A 22,453-nucleotide genomic window follows, 5' to 3' on the forward strand; every position below is an offset into this window, starting at 1 on the left:
ATCTCTCTAGACCCATCTAGCTATAGGACTCTATGCTGTGACCAGCACCCCACCTTCTGAAACTCCAGGTCTTCCAAGTATCCCACTTTTTAGTTTCGCCCCGCCCTTCTGCTTTCCTCCATGGTGCCCTTTTTGTCTAGGAGCTGGGGCGCCCACAGGTTCACTCTCCTCTTCCTCCTGTCACCCGACTCTCAGCTCACCTTTTCACTCATTTTGAGATGACATTTTGTCAAGGGACAGTCTTCCATTCTTACCCTCCTCTCTCTAACCCTGGTCTTTTCTGAACTCGCTTCCAACTAATATCCAGACGTCTCCTCTGAGGCACCCCACAGATTCTGTAGAGGTTTAGTCATTCTTTCATGCCGATGTCCCCTTTGATCGTGATTTACCTTCCTACCTCGCTATAGCTCATGGCATTTGTGTATGTCTGTGTGCCTCAGGGTGTGTGCCTGTGAGTTTAGATGCCCGTGGAGGCCAGAGCCACTGAGTTTCCCTGGAGCTGGAGTTATTGGCTCTGTTAAGTTGCCTACTGTGGGAGCTGTGAACCCCGCTTGGGTCCTCTGCTAGCAAAGCGTGTGCTGCTGCTAACTGCTGGCTTATCTCTCTAGCTCCAGGTGGTGGCAGCTTTGACCTTCCTTTTAAGGCTTCATGGAGATGTGCTTGGAGTGAAAGCAGAGCTCTCCCATCAATAAAGAACACTGCTGTTTAAGCAACCAACAGTGTCCACTTCTTTGTACACTTTGGCACGCCACAAAAATTCATATAATGAAGTCTTCATCTGGCAGTCAGAGTTCCACATAATCTAGATTCAGGCCACTGAGATGCTTCTCATCTTTCTTCCTAAATGTCCCATATGTCCTGGTCATTTGGAATATTGATTATTTTCCGGACTTTCTCAGTCTTTCCCTACAATGCTTCATGGTCAAGGGTGTCTGTCATCTTGGAGATTACCTCCCTCTTTTTTCTGCCTACCAAAGTCCTACTTGCTTTGCAAGGTCCCTTCCAAAAGCCACTGTTCACAGCAGGCTACCCAACCGCAGCCTTTCTTTTCTCTCCTCTGAGCTCTGGAATGCTAGGTTCAGACTTCTCCACTAGGTGTTAGGCTCCTAGGTGAGGACTTGTGTTGTTCCCACTGTTTGTGGCACACAGTAACCGTCTCACTTGCTGTGGGTAACTGAGTAAAGATTTGACTAATGCATTTCCTGCTAAGTGTGTCTCTTGAAGCCAGGGAGGCACTGTGAGGTCCTCAGTTTTGAAGGCAAAGGCCCTGCTGGGCTCCCTCTATGTGGCTAGACTGGGTGAATTGCAGTTCTGTCTAGAACTGAGATAAACAAGAAAGCCAGAAACCGATGCTCTTTGTTGTCATTGGGAAAGCACGGTTTCTCATCTTTGCCTTTCTGTCTTTTTCGTTTGGGATGTCATCCCACGTGTTGCTTTCCTCAGGCAGTTTTTCTTTGAGGAAGTTATTGATTCTTAATGTCCTTGCTCTTCCTGTCTCCAAGCTGTTTCCCCTGTTTAGTGCTGACACATCCTACAGCAGCTCTCCGAAGAACTTCGGGCACTCCTCTGTGTATCCTACCTTACTGTCAGTAATAAAGATTCTTACAATAACGGGTGTCATTGGAGCATATTTTATTACGGGGAGTTTGCTACAGTATATCTCCAGCCAGTGGAAGGGTACAGATTAAGGACTTGAAAGCGGGACAGGGGTTTTATAGAGATTGACCTAAATAATAAATGATCTAAGATGATGATAATGGTTGGGCAATGATGATAATTTCAAACAAGCCTATCCACCAGTTTAAAACACATTAATCCTGAAGTAAAAACTAGGGGAATCTTTCTGTGACCTTTAGAGACATGAGTTACTAAAGGGAAAATATTTAATATTTGAAGATGAGAGTTAGCAAGATGGTTCAGCAGGCAAAGGCACCTGCCACTAAGCTTGATGTCTTGATTTTGTTCCCCAGGACCCATAGAGTAGAATGAGAGAACTAATTCTATTAGATTGTCCTCTGATCTCCATAAAAAGGCTGTGGCTCACCTGCCACAACATGTACACAAATAAAAATGCCAATTAAAAGGAGAAACATGTTTACAAAATAACTTAAGATATCATATGAAATTTAAAGGAAAATAAGGAAGAAAATGTTTCTATTTGAGATTAAAGGCCTTGGGTGAGCTAGATCTCTGGATGTTGATGAGCAGATGCACATAGCTTGGCAAGGAAAGACTCTGTTTTGATCAGCCCTCTGCTTGCTCATCTGGGTTTCTGTCCAAGGGATACAGGTAGATGTGAACTGCTTCCTGGTACATTGCTCGTACACCTTGCTTTTCTGTATGACCTTCTGCAATGAGGTAATATTCTCCAGACTGAGAGTCCACATAGGACACAGAGACAGGGTGGAAAAGCCACCTCTGAAGTGTGGGGTGTGCCAGACAGTTTTTCTTTGAGGTCCTAGCTACATTATTGGAAATGTCACTCCAGCAGGAGGATGGCTTCTGCCAGTCATGTGGAGAAAAGAGTAATATGGGAGGGATACTTCCTCCTTCCAGACCTCCTGAATTGCTCTTGAAAGAAGAGCATGAATAATGTAAATTTGAAAATATTGTGTAAAAGCAATTAATTTATTTTGAGGGGTGTACTGAGGATCAAACCTAGGGCCTTGCACATTCTGGGTAAGTGCATCCCCTCTAGATTGCCTCCCATCCCTTGCTTATTTTCTTTAAGATAGGATCTTTCTGTATAACTCAACTGGCTGTGAACTTGTTAGGTAGCCCAGGCTGGCCTTAAAGTCAAGATCCTCTGCTTTCCCCTTGCCCATGCCTAGCCAAAATAATCATTTTGATGATATGTGCGTTTAAAGATGTAAATGTAGAGACCGCTAGAAGGAGTTAAAAGTATCCCTCACTCAGTCAGCAGACATTAGTTGAGCCCCTTATGTGTTTGAGTTATGGAACTTTCCGTAGGAATATATCTCCTATTTACGTTATTCATTTTGCATGAAACATTAGTTAGAATTCTATTTCTTATTTCCAAGGTTGTTGGAAGTAGACTGTATAGAATATAATTAAACCCTCCATTAATGGCTATCCTGCACCACCACACTCTGGCTGATCTCTAATCTCTGCACAGAAAACCCCTTGTACCTAATGACTCACCTCTGAATACACAGCACATTTCTGTGGTTATCCGAGAATCAGATAACCCTGGTTAGTGGACCGAAATTGAAAGATAGAGTCAACACGACTCTAAGAGAGTCAGTGACTCTCTTAGAAAGTAAAGCAATCGTGCCTTAATGGATGGGTTTCCCAACTGCCTCTTCCGCTCCTGGATGGCCTGCGTCAGGCTGCTCAAGGATCCTGGTGAAGCTGAGACACCCGATTAGAATTATGTGAAATATTTCCATTCTTGGCATTCGACAGCTTTTCAGTCTCTAAAACAGGCGACTAGAAAAAAGAAGCTAAGTGTGATGGACACACCTACACTCTCACACCGGGGGTGCTAAGGCAGGAGCATTACCACAAGTTGGAAGCCACCCTGTGCTGATGTCCAATCCAATGCAGATGCCACTCTGCTATTGTGTCTTCACTTATTTCTAAAACTGTCTGTTTTCCCTTAGTGTCCCTATGTTGGCAATATGACATTAATTTATCATCATTACATCCTTCAAACACTATAATTTAATTCAAAATCATGCTTGTGAAAGATATTTCACACTAAAGCCTTTCAGGTACAAGCTAAAACGCAAGTAGTAAATTTTAAAAATTTGTTTCAGCTAGGAAGGCCTATGACCACAATCCTAGCACACAGGAGGCCAAGGAGAAGGATATGTGACCAGGGTGGACCACATATCAGGACTGTCTTTCAAAGAAAAAAAAGTTTTTGTTTTTTCACTTGATGTTTTTCCCTTTCTTCTTCCTTTTTCTTTTCTTTTGTTTTCTCTTCCCGCCCCCCGACCCCCAAGACAGGGTACAGTCTTGTCTTGGAACTTGTTCTATAGACCAGGCTGGCCTCAAACTCTGCCTTTGTCTCCTGAGTGCTGGGATTAAAGGCGTGTGCCACCACTGCCTGGATGTTTGTACTTTCTCATCCAGTACTGGCCTCAGTGGTGAATGTCTGCATTCCCTGCACTCAGGAGCCCGAGGTTGAAAGTCATTGTTGGAGCCCATGTGGCTCCAACACAAATATCTATTTTCCCTAACTGGAACGGAGGCGCAAGGAATAACCAGACACAACTTGCACCATTATTACGGAAAAGGGCATCTCAGGCTTCTTCCTCCTGAAGATCTCCCCTGAAGATCTCCTCCGTTTATTCTCCAGCCAGCTTTTATATCAACACATAAATTGAGCGGGTAAAATACACCAGCATTCTGTCACGTAGGCAACCAGGTGAATGGCCTTTTGTCATGTCCACATCTACCTGTCTGCTGAGTATGCTAGATGTCACGTAGGCTTGAATTAGCATCTCTATAAGGCATCCTCTAGATTACAAAGAAAGGGAGCAGCCAACATCCTGACCTTTGTCAGGCAGAGATGGCCTGTCTGCAGGGCTACATGATCACTTCGGATCCGCCCAATGGCTTCAGAGCCTGGCTGCTACACCAATAAGAAATATGGGCCTACAATCCACTCTCTCTTATTAATTTTAATAACTCCTGTGCTTCTGCAACAGGACAGATGGATCACGCCTGGCTTGGGCAAAGTCCTCTTCATTTACCCAAATTTTCCTGTCTTTGGAACAGGCATTCATATATGCGAGCCCCTGTCTTAGGCATTTGGGGAGAATTAGCTTCAAACCTGTCATTGACTGCTGATCTCTGTAAAGAAAAGAGACTAGTGGAGAGAAATATACTTTTCAGGCCCTGTGTATCAGCCATATCTTTTGTCAGGATATATCATAATGCTTTATGAATAATTATGCTCCCAAAGGCTATATTCTCCTATTTTAAAGGAGAGTAGAATTTCCTGAGTTGAAAATGTTTCTTCTGCTGGTACAGAACATCACTTAGCTCTCAGCATTCTCAGCATACGCATCAACTCTCAACATTCACCATCACAACCTCTTTTTCAGCAATTTCCAATCGCAACCATTCACAATCATGATTTTTTCCATATTATTGGTCAGTACCGATCTTCCAATTTTTCATATCATAATTTCATATTTAGCTGGTCAATACCAGCTCTTCAATTATTTATGATTTCATATTTAGGTGGTCAATACCAGCTCTCCAATTATCATAATTTCATATTTAGTTGGTCAGTACCAACTCTTCAATTATTCATCATTTCATATTTAGTTGGTCATTACCAACTCTTTCATATTCTTTCTTTACCATAATTTCATATTCTTTTCGGTCATTACTGATGTATTTAGCACTACTGGTTATTACCAGATATTCCTCATAACCTTATATGCAGCTGTAAATATCAGGTCATTACCGTTAAGAGTATAATACCATTTGCTGTTATTAAATCCCATTTTCAGTCACTGTGCAGTTGTTAAACCCTTAGTCTTCCCCCTTGTTAAGTGAAGAGGGGTTTTTTATCATTCTTTATTGAGTCTTTCTTTCCCTGAGGGGAAATCTTAGTTCTTAGTTCTTAGGTTTAATATTTTATTCAAAATGAGTTCTGTGTCTCATAAACCGAGAACACTCAAATGTTCAGTTTGTATCTGTTATTCTTTGCTGTCACTTTAAGAGCTAACCACGCCTACCCCAGCCACTTCTGACCTTGTCGCCATCTTGGCTCCTCTATTTCCTGTCCATCTCTTACCGTGTGCACATGTGTTTTCCCTCTCTCTCTATGTTTGTCTATGTCTCCCCTTCTTTAAGTAATAAATGTTTAGCTTTATGTATAGCCTTATGTTTATTTACTCTGCCATCCACCACATCCAGCCGCCTGACTCTGCCGCTCGCCTGGGGACCCTGACTCCCCCAGCCGTATGGCATTGCCACCCTGGAGATCTTGCAGAGACCCACAGCCACTAGCAGCTGCTCCGCGAGCTGCCCGGGACATCCCATCATCATATTATTTTTAAAAAGAACAATAGTATCTTCATTCTAAAGCAACAGGTTTCACACCACAGCCAGCTGCAGACACCACAGTCAGCTCATCTCAGCAGGATCTCTTTGTCTGAAGTCTCCCTGCAGCAATGCGAGTTGGCAGGCTGGGTTACCGGTTCCTCCTGGAGCCTTTCTCATTCAGTTTCTCCTGCTGGGTGGTCGTCAGCTAAGCTGTCCTCAAGTCCGTTGTCCTTCTTCTGAGTGCACCGAATCAGTTGCTCTGGAAGCCATCTGGCTTGATTTTCATCCTGTGAGAAAGCACAGACATGCCCTCGACTCCATATTAGGATGGGATTGGGTTCTTTCAATATTCCAGTGCAAGGGTCCTTCCACCTTGTGAAAGACCTGGATAAATCCAGATTCCCTCTAGCAGGAAAATAGAGCCAAAAATCTAGCAGGAAGAGAAGAATCAGAAATCTAGGATTAGCCAGTTTCAGGGTTTCAGGAACTAGCTGAAGATAAAGGTAGATTGTAATCTTGAGAGTAATCTTGAGAAACAGGGAGATTCCCCCTAGTAATGATCATTGGTATTTTTAGAATAGGAACTAGCTGGTGATGACCTTGAGAATGATCTTGAGAGGCAGGGAGTTGCCCCCTTGTAATCATCACTGGAATTTTTGGAATTTTCTGTGACACCCTCCCTGTCCCCCTTTCGGATTACTGGGCTGTGTGGTTTCTTCCTATAAAAACTACTTCTCCTGGTCACTCGGGTGCCGCGCCAGAAAGGCAACTGTCGTTCTTCTGAGCGAGGGACGTCGGGATTAACACGCAACACAACTTCAGGTTCTGCAGACAAGCCTTTATTCCACTTTCTCACACAGTATATATAGCCCTCAGCAGGGGAGGCCAAGACAGCAAAAGCAGGAAGCTCATCACCGTAACTCAATGGCTTAGGGGTAAACAGCCTTAGAAACATTGCTGGAAACAACAGATTGTTCCTGTTTTTGTTCCTGTTTTCAACCAAGTGCAATAGTGCAAAACAGATCAAGTGGGGGTGCGAAGGCTCGTCCTCTAGGGACCCAACACTTGGGGTCAAACTCTTCCCCTGCGTGGGTTATGAGTCTCGGCCCCAGTGTACTGGTTCCCGTCTTGTCGCCTTGTCATTAAACCTCGTGTGATTGCAGCAAGGACGGTCTCTTGTGAGTTACTGGGGGGGGTCGCGTTATTCCGAGGCTTGAGTGAGAGTCTTCCAATATCGGGGGTCTTTCACTTGCTTTAGCAAATGTGGTTTTTGTACTGTTATGCCACAATCTGTCCGCAGCTGATTGCTCATGGACATCTGCATTTAGAAAGTTTAGCATAAACAATGCATGATTTAAGGCATTGTGTGGCATCTGAGGATACAATTCCCCTGTCTTTACTTTTTGGAGTTGTGTTTTCAAGGAGCTGTGTGCACGCTCCACAATTCCTTGTCCTTGAGGATTATATGGAATACCAGTCTTATGAATATATAATAATAATATCTTTTATATTATCTAGATATTTAATATATCTATTAAAATAATATCTTTTATAATATCTTTTATATTATCATAGATATAATAATATCTATGAATATATAATAATATCTTTTTTTCCACTGAGTAAAAAATTTTTGAAAAGCTGTTAACATATCTGGACCCTTTGTCTGTCTTTATTACTTTTGGGGTTCCCATGCATAAAAAGCATTTCAAGCAATGAGTTATTCCATGCTTGGCAGCTTCCCCAGTTTGTGCTGTGGCCATCATGAATCCTGAATACGTATCAACTGTCACATGCACATATCTCAAATTTCCAAACTCAGTAATGTGAGTTACATTCATCTGCCATATATGGTTAGGAAGCAGTCCTCGGGGATTTACCACCAAATGAGGCACAGGTAGATATTGTGGGCATCTTTCACACTGTTTAACAATTTGACGAGCAGCTTCTCTGGTCAGCTTAAATTGCTTTCTTAAACTTAAGATGTTTTGATGGTGCAAAGCCTGTGACTGCTGTGCAAGTTCAACCTGAGATAGAGCAATTATTTTTGTAAGTTCGTCAGCTAGAGCATTACCTTCAGCTAATGAACCAGGAAGACTTGAATGTGCTCTGATATGCCCCACAAAACATGGTAACTTTCTACCTTGTATGGCTTCCTGAATCTGCTGAAACAATATCTTAACTTGTTCATTGTTAGTTCCTATATATGACACAGTTTCCAAGATTTGCAATGCTTCATAAATATACCGGCTATCAGTATATAGGTTAAAAGCCTTATTAGCAAAATTCTTAAATATCAGAGCTACTGCCCACAGCTCCACTATTTGAGCTGAGGCTGGTTCAGTCTGTACCACGTGTCCTTCGCCATTGCCTACATAAACAGCTTTTCCATTAGAGGAGCCATCAGTGAAAATCAACAAAGCATCCTTTAAGGGATTCTTTGCTACTATTTTAGGAAAAATGAATGAATGCTGTTGCGTAAACTGTAGTAACTGGTCAGCTGGGAAAAGATTGTTAATCTGACCTTGAAACTGAGCAAATGCAATTGCCCATGAGTCACTATTTTGAAATAACCATTCAATTTGCTGCTTAGTGTAAGGAACATTGATTACAGCTGGCTCTTTGCCAAAATATTTCCTAGATTCCATTCTGCTTTTCTGTGCTAAGCATGCTACTGCTTCAAAATAAGGATTGAATACTTTTACTGGTGATACAGGCAAATGTAGCCACAGCAGTGGTCCATTCTGCCATAAGACTGCTGTAGGAGCCAGTTTTGTAGGTGAAATACATGCCTACCACGTTTTGCTGTAATCAATGTAGCACACCTGCTGTTCCTGTATAGCCTGCTCTATCTGTGAGAAAGTCTGTTTGGCAGCTTCTGAAAGCGGCCTGCTAGAATTTGGATCACTGTCTCCATTAAGTATTTCACTTAGAGGCTCGAGGTCTCCTGTAGGAAACCTTAAATAAGGCCTTAGTCATTGCATATTTCCTAACAACCTTTGAAAGTCATTAAGAGTTTTTAAGTCATCCTTCCTAATTTCTGTCTTCTGAGGCTTAATTTCTTTGGGGTATAACATATGACCTAGATATTGAAAAGGCGGGTGCCTCTGTACTTTCTCAAGAGCAACAATTAACCCTGCATGGCTTAGGCTGTGTTACAACAATACATCATCAGACGAACCAAATCTGTCTTCTCCTCTCTTTTCTTTTTTAAGATCTCAACATAAAAACAACAATACTTAACCTCATAGAAGAAAATTTTAGAATTAACACTTGAATGCGCTGGTACAACTCTAACACAGCCTCAGTGGCATACATATTGAGAGAAACAATCAATAAGATCTCTTGAACTGAGAAGCTTCTGTATAGCAAGGACATAGTCAACAAGACATAATATCAGGCTATAGAATAGGAAAATCTTCACTAGTCACTAATCCACTTCAAAAACATAAGAACTCCAGAAATTAGTCATTAAAAGAACAATTAATACAATAAAAATATATGTTACAGACCTAAACTGAAAACTCTCAATAGATGAACTTAAAATGACTGAAAGACATTCAAAAAATGCTCAAATATAACACCCTTAACCATTGGAGAAATGTAAATTAAACAACTCTGAGACTCCATCTTATCCCTGTAAAAATGACCAAGATCAAAACTACTGCTCACAACTTATGCTTAAGAGAAACTCCTCCACCGCTGCTGGAAGTGCAGACTGGAACAGCTGCTTTGGATCCTAGTATGTCGAATTCTCAGAAAAATTAGGCAACAAACTACCTCAAAACTCAGCTATACCTCTTTTTTGCCTATATACAAAAGATGCTCAACCATACCACAAAGACATGTGCTCAACCATGTTCATAGCAGAATCACTTTATCATACACAGAATCTGAAAACAACCCAAATGTATCCTGATAAATGAGATAACCACAAATACCTTAAATATCTTTGAGTAACTCTAATTACACAAATTGAAAATCCTGTATAACAGGAACTTTAAATCTTTGAAGAAATTTAAGCCATCAGACAATGGAAAGATCTCCTAATCTCTTGTAAAGACAGCGCCAATATAGCAAAATTGACAATCTTACTGAAAGCAATCTACAGATTTAAATGCAAATGTCCATTAAAGTTATAACAAAATTCTTCACAGACTTCAAAAAACAATCTTCAACTTTATGAGAAAAGGCAAAAACTCAGGATAGCCTAAACAATCTTAAAATCCTGTACAACCAAGGAACTTCTGAATACATTACAATCTCTGACTTTAAACTTCACTACAGAGCCACAGTACTGAAATCAATCCACCTTGGATACGAATTCACCTGCCTACAAACAGCAGACTTTTGACAAAGAATCAAAACTGTGAAATGAAAAAGCATTTTAACCTGCTTATCTCAGAGGCTACCTTAATTTAAACCTGTCCCTTTTCCTTCAGTTGAAGCTGCGCTGCATGGCAGGGGGTAGGACACAGGTTCACTTTGTTAGATTGCCTTCCCGAGCTCTGGCGGGCGGATTTTTAACTATCCTTTTTATTTTAACTTGTAAATCATAAAATTAGGAGAATTTCTGAGTCCTCTCCTCTGTTCTATAGACTGTGTGAGGTCAAATGCTCTCCACACTTACTCTTGCTCCTGCTTGCCTTTTACCCGCAGGTGAGTTAGATTAGCTGGCTACTGTGAGCATGTGGCTACTCAATCTCAGTGGTAACTTGGTGATTCTTGGGCCAAAAGTCATTTTTCCGTCACCTTTCCTACTATTTTAGCAAGCAATAAAAGTTGCAATTCTGCGTCTATCACACTTACAGATTCTTAATAACTCTGTCATTGTTTCTGCTCTACTCTCATTTCCTTTAGTTACCAACATATATAACTGAACACTCTTTCCTTATCCCATATTTCTATATTTACAAGTTTTTACTCCCGATTTAAATTTTGTCCCACTTTTCTAGATTTCTTTAAATTCTAATCTCTACCTCTGAGGGCTTAATACTCACACATCCACTGATTTTTTTCTCGTCTGGTCCCTTCTTCCTTGCTTTTTGGGGTGCGTGGATCAGCCTCACGTTCTCCTCCATCCTTTCTCCAGTCTCCCTCGGGCTTCAGCGGTCAGCATTCATGGTTTCTCTCATCCTGTCCCTTTCTCGGGCTTCTCATGGATTTTGGCGGTCAGTACCACATTGTCTTTCGTCTCGGAGGTTCAGTAGTCAGCACCACGTTGCTGGGCGCCAAGTCATTCTTGGCTACTTTGAGTCATGAGACCCTATCTTTAAATAAAACAAAACTACATTTGGCTAAGTGTCCTGCTCAGTCTTTCTGGTCCTTGGTCCTAGGGTATGGGAACCCATCTTTCTGCCGATTTATTTGCTCGGTTTTGCATGGGCCACCTTTCCTGGTCATGGAGACCAAGTGTGTCCATGATGTAACTCTGTAAGAAAAGCTCCTGGGGAGACAACACTGTAAATCTACTTTCTCTCTTGTTCACTCAGGAGAAGGCACCTTTTCTCAGAGACGCTGTCACTTAGTTCCATAGTTTTACCACTTTCTCAATTCACTTATTTTTCCTATATATAGATGAGTATAGGTAGACAAGTATAGTATTATAGTATTCATATAGAAACTGAGGGACACCAGTCCAATAAACCAGGCTTTGGAATTGGTATGCGGCTGTGCAGTGGCATGATTGGTAACCTTGGCTGAGCTCCAGAGTCAATACTCAAGTGGGCGAAGTTTGAAAGCAGTAACCTGAGGTACCTTCATATGCTAGGCATCCATAAGTAGCTGCAATCAGCCCTGAACGATCTCCCTCTTTCTTTTATGTAGAGTAATATAAAGATTGTTATAGCTACGATGTGTCTTCTCCATCTTCCTCATGCTGGCTCGTCCGGCATAGTCTGTGCTCTGAAGCCTACAGGGCATGTCTGTCGTGGGCCAGAGCAACCCATATCGAGTTTTCTAACCCATTTCCCAAAATGAAGTTTATGCTTGACTTTGTTGCATGATTCTGGAGACATCATTGAGCAGAGAGATGAGAGCTGCTTCAGTAGGCAAAAGTAACCAAAGCAATAACAACGTATCTATCACCAAGGTTCTGAAGATGTTGCCTGGCTGCCCACAGAGTAACAGAGTGTGAAATCGAAAAACTTTAACACAGCCAGTAACCAACCCACCCTCCAGGTAGTGACTTCCATCTGCAGATGGAAATTGCCGTCTAATTGCCTTTTGAGGCTGCTAGGAGCTAACCTGTGGCTATTGACTTGTGTCTCCATAAGTATGCACATATGCAGTATTTATCCTCTCCCTAACTCGTAGTACTTTGATGTAGTCAGAGAAATTACTGTATGTTTTGTTTATTAAAGACGGATTTTTCTATTTTCCACAAATCTCAGCTGAGTTGCTGTGGGGATGTGGCCACCAGAGGTCCTTGTAGACATCCCTCAGCCACAGTGGGACTGAAGGGTTAAAGGGGTTTCTGGTCTTCTGTAAATAAAAGCGTCTTAATGAAGGCACTATCACCACTACCCAGGGCAGCAAAAACAGCCACTAGCTTATTAATTCTCTTAAGTACAATTTACAAAGTTTTGGATGCAAGCCGTCTTTGGAATTAGGACAGTCTTAGCAGAGCAAATGACACAGGGGGATGAGTGGGGAAATGGGTGGGGGGAGCGAGGCTAACTTGTAGGACAGACACTGAGCCACCTCTCCCTTGGGGCGCAGCCTCCAGCGCTGTCGCAGGGCCTTTCACCAACTTCTCTGGATGTCAGCGATCAGTCATTCTTGAACAGTCCGTGGTGCAGAAGACCCTGCTCTCCACGCATGGTGTCTGCAGTGACCGTCTCTCAATCGCGGTGCCCTGCTTTGCTCAGGAGCCGGACGCACTGCAGAAGGGCCCTGGTTGAATCTGGTGGCTGCAGCCAGGCTCGACCCCAGCCCTGAGGCCCACGCTGCCTGCATTACGCGGGCTCGGGGGCTCCCACCCTGAGGCGGGCTCTGTGCTCGGCTGCTGTGCAGCCGGCGCTGCCCCTCCCCGCCCCCCAATCCCTGGAGACTCCGTGGCTGCCGGAGCTGGAGGTGGAGCCGAGCCCTCGGCCGACGGCAGAGGCGGGAGCAGCGCAGCGGAGGGACCCCCGGCTGTCAGCAAGGCTGCCTGGGGTAAGTAAGGGTCCCTTGCCCGAGTGCGGGCCGGGCGTGGCCGGCTGGTGCGGCTGTGTGGCTGCCCCTTGCCTGCCCGCTCAGATCAGCGACACTGCCCGCTCGGGAGGACAACCCCACGGCTGGTCTTCCAGGGTCGAGGACTCCGCGATCACAGTCGCTGTGGATGGTGCTCGGTGCCTCTACATGGACCGCGAGTGCGGTTCCGTGCGAGCCAGGGTCTCCAGTGCCGCGCCCCGTTGCCAGCGCGGCTTCCCCAGCGCTTTTTGAGTCCGGAGCTACTGGCTAACTATACAGAACCCCTTTGCAAAGTAGCTTTGGCACGTGTTGGCGCCCCTAGTTTGCTGTTCCCGGATTATTTTTTGCTGTGATGGAAAGGGTGGTCCGTGGGCAGCAAGCTTTCCTGCATTGTAGCAGTGTAATGGTGACTCTGGACCCTAGGGTCTCCACTATCTGAGTGTGACCCAGAGAAGTTCTCCTAGGACATCGTCTTGGGGTGCAGTGGGGAATTCTGAAGGCCGGAGGAAAAGGAAGGCTGTGCTGGGCAAAGGCAAAGTTGTTTGTTTCCGCCACACTTCCTGCACCTGTACCCCTGTCGTCAGTGATTTTGAAGTTATAGAGGAAAAGACATTAACAGTACTGTACATGGGCAGACATGGAGCCTCGGTGGATGCTAAAAATGAAACGGTAATGAATAATAGGATGACTGTATTTTGCAAACTCCATTTTTATTCTGATTGCAACGTCTTGGCACAGTTGTCAGTTCAATGTCATCAAAGATAACTAACTACAGTCCCGTTTATAAGGAAGTTAAATGTCTAGTAAATCCTCATAGTTCTACGAGGTTTCTTGGATTGTGTTAACACTTTTCATAAAAGAGAGTCCCAATTATTGTGAGCTGCGAGCATTAATAAACTCTGGGGTTTGGCCACATGGAAAGGAATCTTTCAAACGTGGAAATAAAGGCATAAAGACAGAGGGTAACTGGTGCCCTTGGCATAAAAGGTCACCCGAGTTACCAGGAGAATGATTACTCCCATCGAGGGATCATGCGTTGAGCTTCCAGGAAGTGCCAATTCTGGGAAAATGTGAGATGGGCCATATCCAGTATAGGAACTTAATAAATGTATAAACATTTCTTCTTTATTGAGCTACCTATTGGGTGTGTCCAAACTGCAGTTTATGGAGGGTAATAGGGTGAATAACAGCTGTTAATGCAGCCCAAGACAAAATCATGAATTTATTTAAAACGCTAAGGGTTTTTGTTTTTGTTTTTGTTTTTTGTGTATGTGTGTGTGATTAAGTTTTTCAATGTGGTGCAATGGTCAAGCTTGGATTTTGCAGATTAGGACACACCTGCTGCCACTACAAATCAAGCAAATTTTCCCCCAGAGACATTGTTTCTTTTTGTTGCTTTGGCAGTCCTGGAGCTCACTCTATAGACCAGGCTAGCCTAGAAATCAAATCTGTCTACCTCTGCTTGGCAAGTGTTCAGATTGCAGGCATGCAACCACCAGGTCAGGATCATGCAATACTACTTTCATTTTCTCCATATTTCTGTCTCAGGTCTCATATGTCTAGTTATAAACCATATTAATGAGCTTCAAAGAAAATATCCAATTTTTTGATTCATCTGAAGCATTTATCTAATTATTCTTTATCAATAAAAAATCAGGAGTCAGATATCAGGTTAAGAGCCTGGAAGGCCAGAGAAGCAGTGGGGCAGCCACCTGTGATGGCCTCCTACCTCTTTTGTTCCTCTATCCAAAAAGACCAAGAGCCTCTCTGAGCCCCACCTTACTTTCTCGGTCCTCCAAGACCTCTATGGTCAATTTTGGTCAGCTAGTGGCTAGCTCTGCCCTCTGTTTCAAAACAAACTTTATTGTCAGAATGTAATCAAGATACCACACAACACTCACCCATTTACATGACTGAGATTATGCTTTGCCATTCCAGAAAGCTGTCATCCAAGAGGCTTGTCCTGCTTTTTAAACACACGACCCTGGGCAAGTCACTTGCTCTTTCCAATACCAGAATTCTAATGTGCAAAATGGTTGCAATCCTCCTCACTTGATAGAGAAACTTGTAGAATTAAATAACGTTCTTTCGACGTGCTCAGAACACAGTAGATCCTCTCCTGAATGCTCTCTCTTGTCTTTCTTAAATACTTTTTAGATATGCTTTAGCTCTTAAAGTCTTTAGAATTTGTAATTCGTTCTCTTATGCGACCTTTTCCCATCCATCCATACATACATACATTCGTGAGGCTGTTGCCCACTGAAGGTCATTGGATGTTTCCCTACTTGTCTGTTTGAACCTAGGAGTTGTCACTGTGGAGGATGCTGGTAGGCACCGCTTCAGGGGTGTCTCTTGGTTGAGAATCCAGTCTTCCTGTTTCCCAGTTCTGTGCTTGATGATGATACCATACTGAAAAGCAGAAACAGTATGCTGTGCATGGCTGCTGTTTCTCCGGCTTCCCTTGTCCCATTCCACTCCATATTGGCAAGCAGTAAGGACTTAAGGGTTTGTTGGTTTGGAATTCACGGTGTAATAAAGTTATTCTTCAGGTCACATCCATCCTTTTGTATTTCTGATGAAAGGATCTTGGGATTGTGAATTACAGCCCTACCATATATTAAGGCTAACAGAGGTCCTAAAGAGGCTGAGATCAGGTAGACTTTATTACCTATTGATTTTGGCCTCATGATAAAGTGGTTTTATAAAACTTGTAAAAGCCGAGGTCTAGCAGTGGCTCCACCACTAGGGGCCTCCTCTGCACACTGGAGCACCCTGCATAGCATTGGTTCCCAGCCTTCTGTCCTTTCAGAGAGCAGAGAATTGAGCTTCCTTCACTAGGAAAGAACACATTTACAAAAACCATTGACAAAGGCCTGAAAATAAATGAAAGCTCCCTTTGATGGATTCAGTGGGGTTTAAAAACGAGTTTAGAGACTGAAATATTGAACTTTTTACTTTATGTATCATAATGTTCAAATATGAAATTTAGAAATTAAATACGTGATTCAGATGTAAAATCTTAATGTTCTTTGTGTACATGTGTGTGTGTATGTGTGTCGGTTCATCTGTTTTCGGTGGATATTTTCTTAATCTTTTAATGTACTTAAAATAGCTTTTTTTCTCCTAAATAGATACTTGTGACACTATGTAAATCTGCTACATATACATATGTAATGCACTGTAATAATATGAATTGCTTCTCAAAGGGTTTTATATAGCCAGTTGAAGCCCCTCTTCTCTGCATTTGTTTTCCTTTTTGGAGCTGCACTAAATTTTACCCTTAAAATGTTTTGTTGTACCTACTATGCAGCATTAGGCGGTATCTTTCTTTTGTGGAGAAGTTTTGTCTAAAGTCGGGCCTCCTTTGGAGCAGGCTGGCCTCAGATCTCCAGTGGCCCTCCCCACCTACCTCGCTATGAGCTTTGGAAAGCTCCTTTACTTGTAAATTCTGATTTTAGTGAAGTTAGTCAGGCTTAAGAATATTTGTTGAACATCTTCAAGGTGTGTTTATTTCCTAGACATAACTCATTATTCGGGAGAAGAAACACTGACAGTCTGTGCAAACCGGCCGTATCACCCCAATAGAACCATAGTATTCGCAAATAAATAAGAATAGCTTCAGGTTTCCAGTGCGCTTTAGTTTATTTTGGGAAGCTAAAGAAATTTATTCTACACAGAAAGTCAGCTAAGGTAAAGAAATCCAACACACTGAGTCCCCAAACCTTCCAAAGGGGTTTCTCTTCTTACTTATAGAACCTTTCTGAGTTCAGAAACATTTCAGACATCCAGTTCTGATTTTGGTGTGATTCAAAAAGAAAAAAATCTGATTGTTTTTGTTTCTCTATGGAGATCTAGGCTAGTCCATTGCCGAGGAACAAAATAAGAGGACTAACTTTTATCATGAAGGCCACAGATAATTTTTCTTACACCACCCTCCCATTAGGCTGAATTCTTTGGATTGCTTTCAGGGTTCTGGCATATCAAAGCGCTGTGCAGATCCTGTTTGTACAAAGGTATGCTTTGCTAGAACCGGAAGAGATTTTTAACCTCCAGCTAGGGCTGAGCTTGGCACCCCTCAGCCTCTCCTTCCTCTTCCCAAGGCGGAAGCTGAGCCTCAGCCAAAATGACAGACATACAGCTTGCTGCAGAGCTGTGATTTAGATTGGGCAAGAGCCCTGAGCTGACAAAGATTATGGATGCCTGCCGGAGGTTCAGGAAATGAATGGTTCTTTATACCTGGGGGTCATTTATAGGGACCTGGCTTGGGAGGTTCCACCTGTATGGAAATGACAACTGTGAGCTAGGATTTTTTGAGCTTATCACTTAGCACAGGCGGCACAGATGATTTCTGTTGCTTTTTGCCAATGCAAAAACCAAACATTTGGTTATCCTGGGGTCACGTCTGCTCCTTTGCTTTATTTTCACGCACCAAAGATGTGTGGAGTTGGCGAAGGGGGAAGCAGGAAGCCCAGGAGGTAGGTGTAAGCTGTCTGTCTAATACTGAACTCTGGGACAGCCTTGAGTTTTGTATTCCCAAGGCATAGATTAATTTAACAATCTTCATCAATGGTTTTGGGAACATCATCTATTCTGTTTCTGAAACAAAGGCCCTGTGGACCCTCAAAAGTGACTTTTTCTTGTCTCTCCTTTGTTAGATACTTAATAAAGTGTTCTTAATAAAGCAATAGACTCCTAGTACAGCTGAAACTGACCTTGAACTTCCTAGCCTCCAGAATGCTGGGATTTCAGGCAAGCTCCACCACAGCTTGTTTAGGGACTTGCTACTAAGTTGGCCAGTACATTTTAGTGGTGCTGCTGTTAGCCCATGAGCTGTCCTTGTAGAACTTAGCTCTGCATGCTTCTTTGATGTGTGATTGACCATCCTGGGCCAGGTTGTTAAGCCTGCTAAACACATAGCTCATTAGAGTTCAGAGACACTTACCTTCCTGCTGGGAAGGGAGTGTTGTCTGGAGAAGTGTTGAGAAGAATGCCTACCAGGTTACATATGTGCATATGTGTGTATCTCTCCAGGTGTTTTATAATTATTGCCTGGGCTGCTTATTTGTGTAGATCAAGATCTCTTTAGACATTGAAATACTCCGATGAAGACTCAGTGAATTTAGTACCTCTGAGATCGCTTGCAAAGTCAGATACTTCTCACCACATTTCAGTACAGGGTAGTTCTTTCCATCCTAAGACTGGCCAAGGTGGTGTTAAGTAGGGACGTGAGATGCTCCTTTCGGTTTGCACAGCCACTTTGGGGTATGTGCACTGTTATTATTTGCACTTTACAGATGAGAGAACTGAGGTTGTGTAAAGTTGGATGGTAGAGCTGGGCCTTAATCTACATCTGCCTGGTTCCAGCCCAGAACCTCTGCTGTTCCTAGTCCCTCTTCCCTGTGTGTATGTGGGGTGTGTGTGCAAATGCACGCCTGTGTGTAGGTCAGAGGTCAAGTTAAGGTGTTATTTCTTAGAAACCATCCACCACTGGCTAGGCTGGGGATTCAGTTGTCTCTGTCTCCCCATTACCAGGGTTACAAGTGCACACCATACACCCCTACAACCTACATGCTCTGTGGATGCGGGGGAGCAGCATAAGATCCTCATGCTTTTTTATTGACCAAGTAGGCAAGCTTTTTATTGGCTAAGCTATTCTCCCAGCTTCTGTTGCTTTATTTATTTATTTTTTATTTTTTCCCAAGCATAAGCTCCTTGAATTGGCAAATGGGAAAATGTTTTAGGGTTCTGAGGCCCGAGAAAACTCTAGGACATTGATTATCATTAGGTTATTGTACTGATACCCATTTCTGGGCAGGATAGAGCAAGATAACAAGTGCAGCTCTATCAGAGAGCCTACGGCAGCACCTTCTATTTATGTTTTACATCCAGGATATTTTTTTTTCTAGTAGCTCAGCGTATATTGTGATGAGCTTTTCTCTCTCTCTCCTTTCTCTTTATCTCCCTCTGTCTCTCTTTCTTTTTCTCCTTCCTTCCTTTCTTCTTTTCTTTGTTTTTTTTGTTGTTGTTGTTTGTTTTGTTTTGGTTTTTGAGACAAGGTTTTGATTTCTCTGTATAACTCTGGCTATTCTGGAACCTGTTCTGTAGACCAGGCTGGCCTCAAACTCTGAGGTCCAATTGCCTCTGCCTCCCCAGTGCCAGGATTAAAGATGTCAACACCTCCACTCAGCTGATGGTTAACTTCTTGTCAAGGTGCTTTGCAGGCAAGTAGTAAGAAGAATACATGGATATAATCAAGCATATGGGTTGCAGAATGTAAAGGTGTGAACGCTGGAGCCAGCCACTCACGTGTTCATTGGGCAAAGTGCTCATACTCACGGTATGCAAAGGCTTCCCAATAGATAAGTCAAGGACTAAAAAGCAGGGGTGACAATGCAGGAAGAGGGTGTGTTTTATGCCTTGGAGCTTAGCAGTGCTGGGTTTGTGAGCCCAGCTGTATCTCCTCTTGACTGGGGTGTCTGGACCCCCCATCTCTTAGTTTCCTTACCTGGTTTTTGCATGCATAATGGGGACAAAGCATTTTGGACTTTGCAAGAATTACCTGAAATCTCAGATAAAATGCCATGCCGCTGTCAGTAGCTGGTACCAATGACAGTACCTCCCTACTTTTCCTCCTTAACTAACTCCTCTTATGGTCTCCCATCCTTTTTTTTTTCATCTTGTCCTGACTGGTCAGGGAAGCATAAAAATAATGATATCTGAAATCCAAAAAAAATAATGATATCTGAGATCCAAAATAGAATGTGATCAACTCTTGACAAACATGTTCCTTTCTGTTCTCCCTCATGAACCTTGGACAGACTTGGCAATAGTGTTCTGTGAACTGGCATTGCCCTAGGGTCCCGAGCCCGTACTGGCACTTTCTGAGCTGACCAGAAGAGGTTCTAGCAGCCCATGACAGCTTAGTGCCTAGTGCAGATGCCCATGATGTAGAATAAGGCTGGGACTTGAGGGTAAAGGAGAGGGTATTTAGGGAAATTGGAACAAGTTAGAAATGAGGTTCAAGGCAGGCTAAGCAGAAAATGTTCAGGATTTGGGGGTGAGCAAGACTGACTCTTAGCATCTCGTTCCCGAGAGTCCTGGGGCTGACTTGATGATTCTGGCTTACAGAGCTTACACACAGGCTCTGTCCAGAAACTCAGTAGAGAATGGGAGCCCTTCTGCACCCAGCTTGGCGTATTGACGAATAGATATGTCTAGATCCCTAGGCTCTGACTGCAGGGCTTTTCCACGGTGGTGCATCTTCTGCCAGCAAGGAGCTAAATCAAAATTGTTAGCTCTTTACCAATTCCCACTTGATATTTCAAGGGTTAGTTGATATCACAGAAGAAATGAGCCTTCTGGGCTTTTTTTTCTTCCTTTTTTCCATTTGGGGATTTGGTTAAAGACACCCATGTCTGTTTCACTGTGTGGCAGGGAGCCAGAACCACAGGGGCCGCTGGGTGTGTCTTCTTGGCACGGCCTGTATAGTGGGCTGTGTTGTAGACCAGGGTGGGTTTTACCAAGATGTGCCTGGTGGTTTTCTGATAATGAGCAGCGTTGTTTGGTGTGCAGAGTAGATGCTGTGTGTGGTGGGGCAGGAATGTGAGTTTTCCTGAATCACTACAGTTCAGGACCGACTCATTCAGCTACGGAGAAGGAGGCCTTGAGTTATTTATTGTGTGACGGCACATAGGCACAAACCGACCCTTCTGTGAGTAAGAAAACAGGACCTGCCCAGGTGCGAGCGAAGCTGGAGTCAGGGGTTTTAAAAAAAGCAGAGAAAAATAAATGCAGGGTAGGGTTGGAGAACCATTTATTTAAAGTAACTTACTATAATTTTCAAAATACCATTTTATGGGATTCATAGAGCATATTAAAATGAAAGCTACGAGCCAGCTTTAAAAACACAACAGAGGGAAAGCTTTAAAAAAAACCGAATAGTCCTTAAAGTGAAATCCAAGTTAGCGCCCATGGATTGGGGAAGATTGTTTCAATAAAGACACACGGAGGCCCATGACAGTCAGAAAATATGGGGACAGTGTCTGAAATGAAGAAGCCGTGTCCTTAACACGGTGGCTTTGGAAGGTGGAACGCGTTGGCCAAAGCTCCAATCTGCACTGCTTCTTTGTGTGATTTTAGGCAAATTGATTCTTTAGATTCTAGTTTCTCATTTAGATTACGAATCAGCTATCATGGCTTTCATACTGGGGGTTTGCTCATTAGAGAGAAGTAGGGAACGTCCGTTCTGCGAGGCAGGTACTTCATCCATGGATGAGAAAGGAGTCATTGTCTTGTTTCACTTTGGAGGAGATTTAGGAGACCAGAAGGAGACTACTGTGTTTGCTATGGACCTTGAGTCTCTAAATTCTGGTCTTGAATAATTTTCTACTTGTCTTCAGTTCTTAGACGGTCAGAACCCGATATGTGTTTGGATTTCCATTGGGCATAGGCCACTGTGATAAGTGAAATCCAGAAAACCAGACTGGGTTCCAGCATTAGTTATTATGACAATATACTATATAAAGCAGACCAAGGAAGGAAGAGGATTTCTTTTGACTCATACTTTGGAAGAAGAGTCCATCATGGTTGGGAAGACGCACTGGTGGTGTACGTGGTGACTGAGGAAGACACAGTGGTGGTCATACGTGGTGTCTGGTCACCTACAGTCAGGGGATGAAGGATCATGATGCTGATGCTCAGTCTGTTTCTCCTTTTTATTCACTTTGGGACCACAATACCTAGAATGCTACTGGCAACATTCAGGGGTCTTTCCTACTAAATTAAATTTTCTGGAACATCCTCACAGATATACCTAGAGGAATGTTATCCTGGTGGTTGATTTTAAGACCTGTCAAGTTGACAGTCAATATTGACTATCACAGTATGTGAGGCAGCTTTAGTTTTTGATTGAGGGCAGTGGGCCCAGGGCTTTCTGTTCAACAGTGGATTTCTACCATCTCCTATCGGTCCCCAGACTGGCATGGACATCAGTAACTCAGATTACTCACAATGCCTTTTGGTAACCTGTGTACATAGGTTAGCATTCGGTAATCTCATGAACCAAATGTAGAATTTCTTTGCTCATTGAGAGCTAGGGCTGCATCTCTCCAACCCCTGCTCATCATTTCAAAATGTTGAATTCTATTGGTGGTCAAAGATAGCAAGAGAATATTTGTGTTTTTAACTAGAGAGGTGCGGTAGGGAGGTAGGCATGAGTGGTTTGTAAATCTGTTTGCCTGAGGGCATGAGAACA

The 22,453-nt window shown here is 43.1% G+C and overlaps 1 protein-coding gene and 1 long non-coding RNA gene across 5 annotated transcripts in view; one reads left to right on the forward strand and one right to left on the reverse strand.

Annotated features, from left to right (window-relative positions):
* Positions 1-4,240: 4,240 nt before the first annotated feature.
* On the reverse strand, positions 4,241-12,995 carry LOC146890654 (uncharacterized). Its single transcript, XR_014998559.2, has 2 exons — positions 11,028-12,995; positions 4,241-6,314 (listed from the first exon to the last, which is right to left on the reverse strand). It is a non-coding gene; the product is annotated as an uncharacterized LOC146890654 (long non-coding RNA).
* A 44-nt stretch (positions 12,996-13,039) lies between these two features.
* Positions 13,040-22,453, forward strand: part of Csgalnact1 (chondroitin sulfate N-acetylgalactosaminyltransferase 1) — a 316,687-nt gene continuing 307,273 nt past the window's right edge. For 2 of the 4 annotated variants that reach the window (XM_087901160.1, XM_087901163.1), the window contains exon 1: positions 13,102-13,182. The gene's annotated coding sequence lies outside the window, so the exon portion shown is untranslated. Of the gene's footprint in view, positions 13,183-22,453 lie in introns of all 4 variants that reach the window. The other 2 variants (XM_087901164.1, XM_087901159.1) reach the window with 2 other exon arrangements.

Source organism: Myodes glareolus, chromosome 23, assembly GCF_982192425.1.
Source record: "Myodes glareolus chromosome 23, mMyoGla1.1, whole genome shotgun sequence".
Taxonomy (NCBI): Eukaryota; Metazoa; Chordata; class Mammalia; order Rodentia; family Cricetidae; genus Myodes; species Myodes glareolus.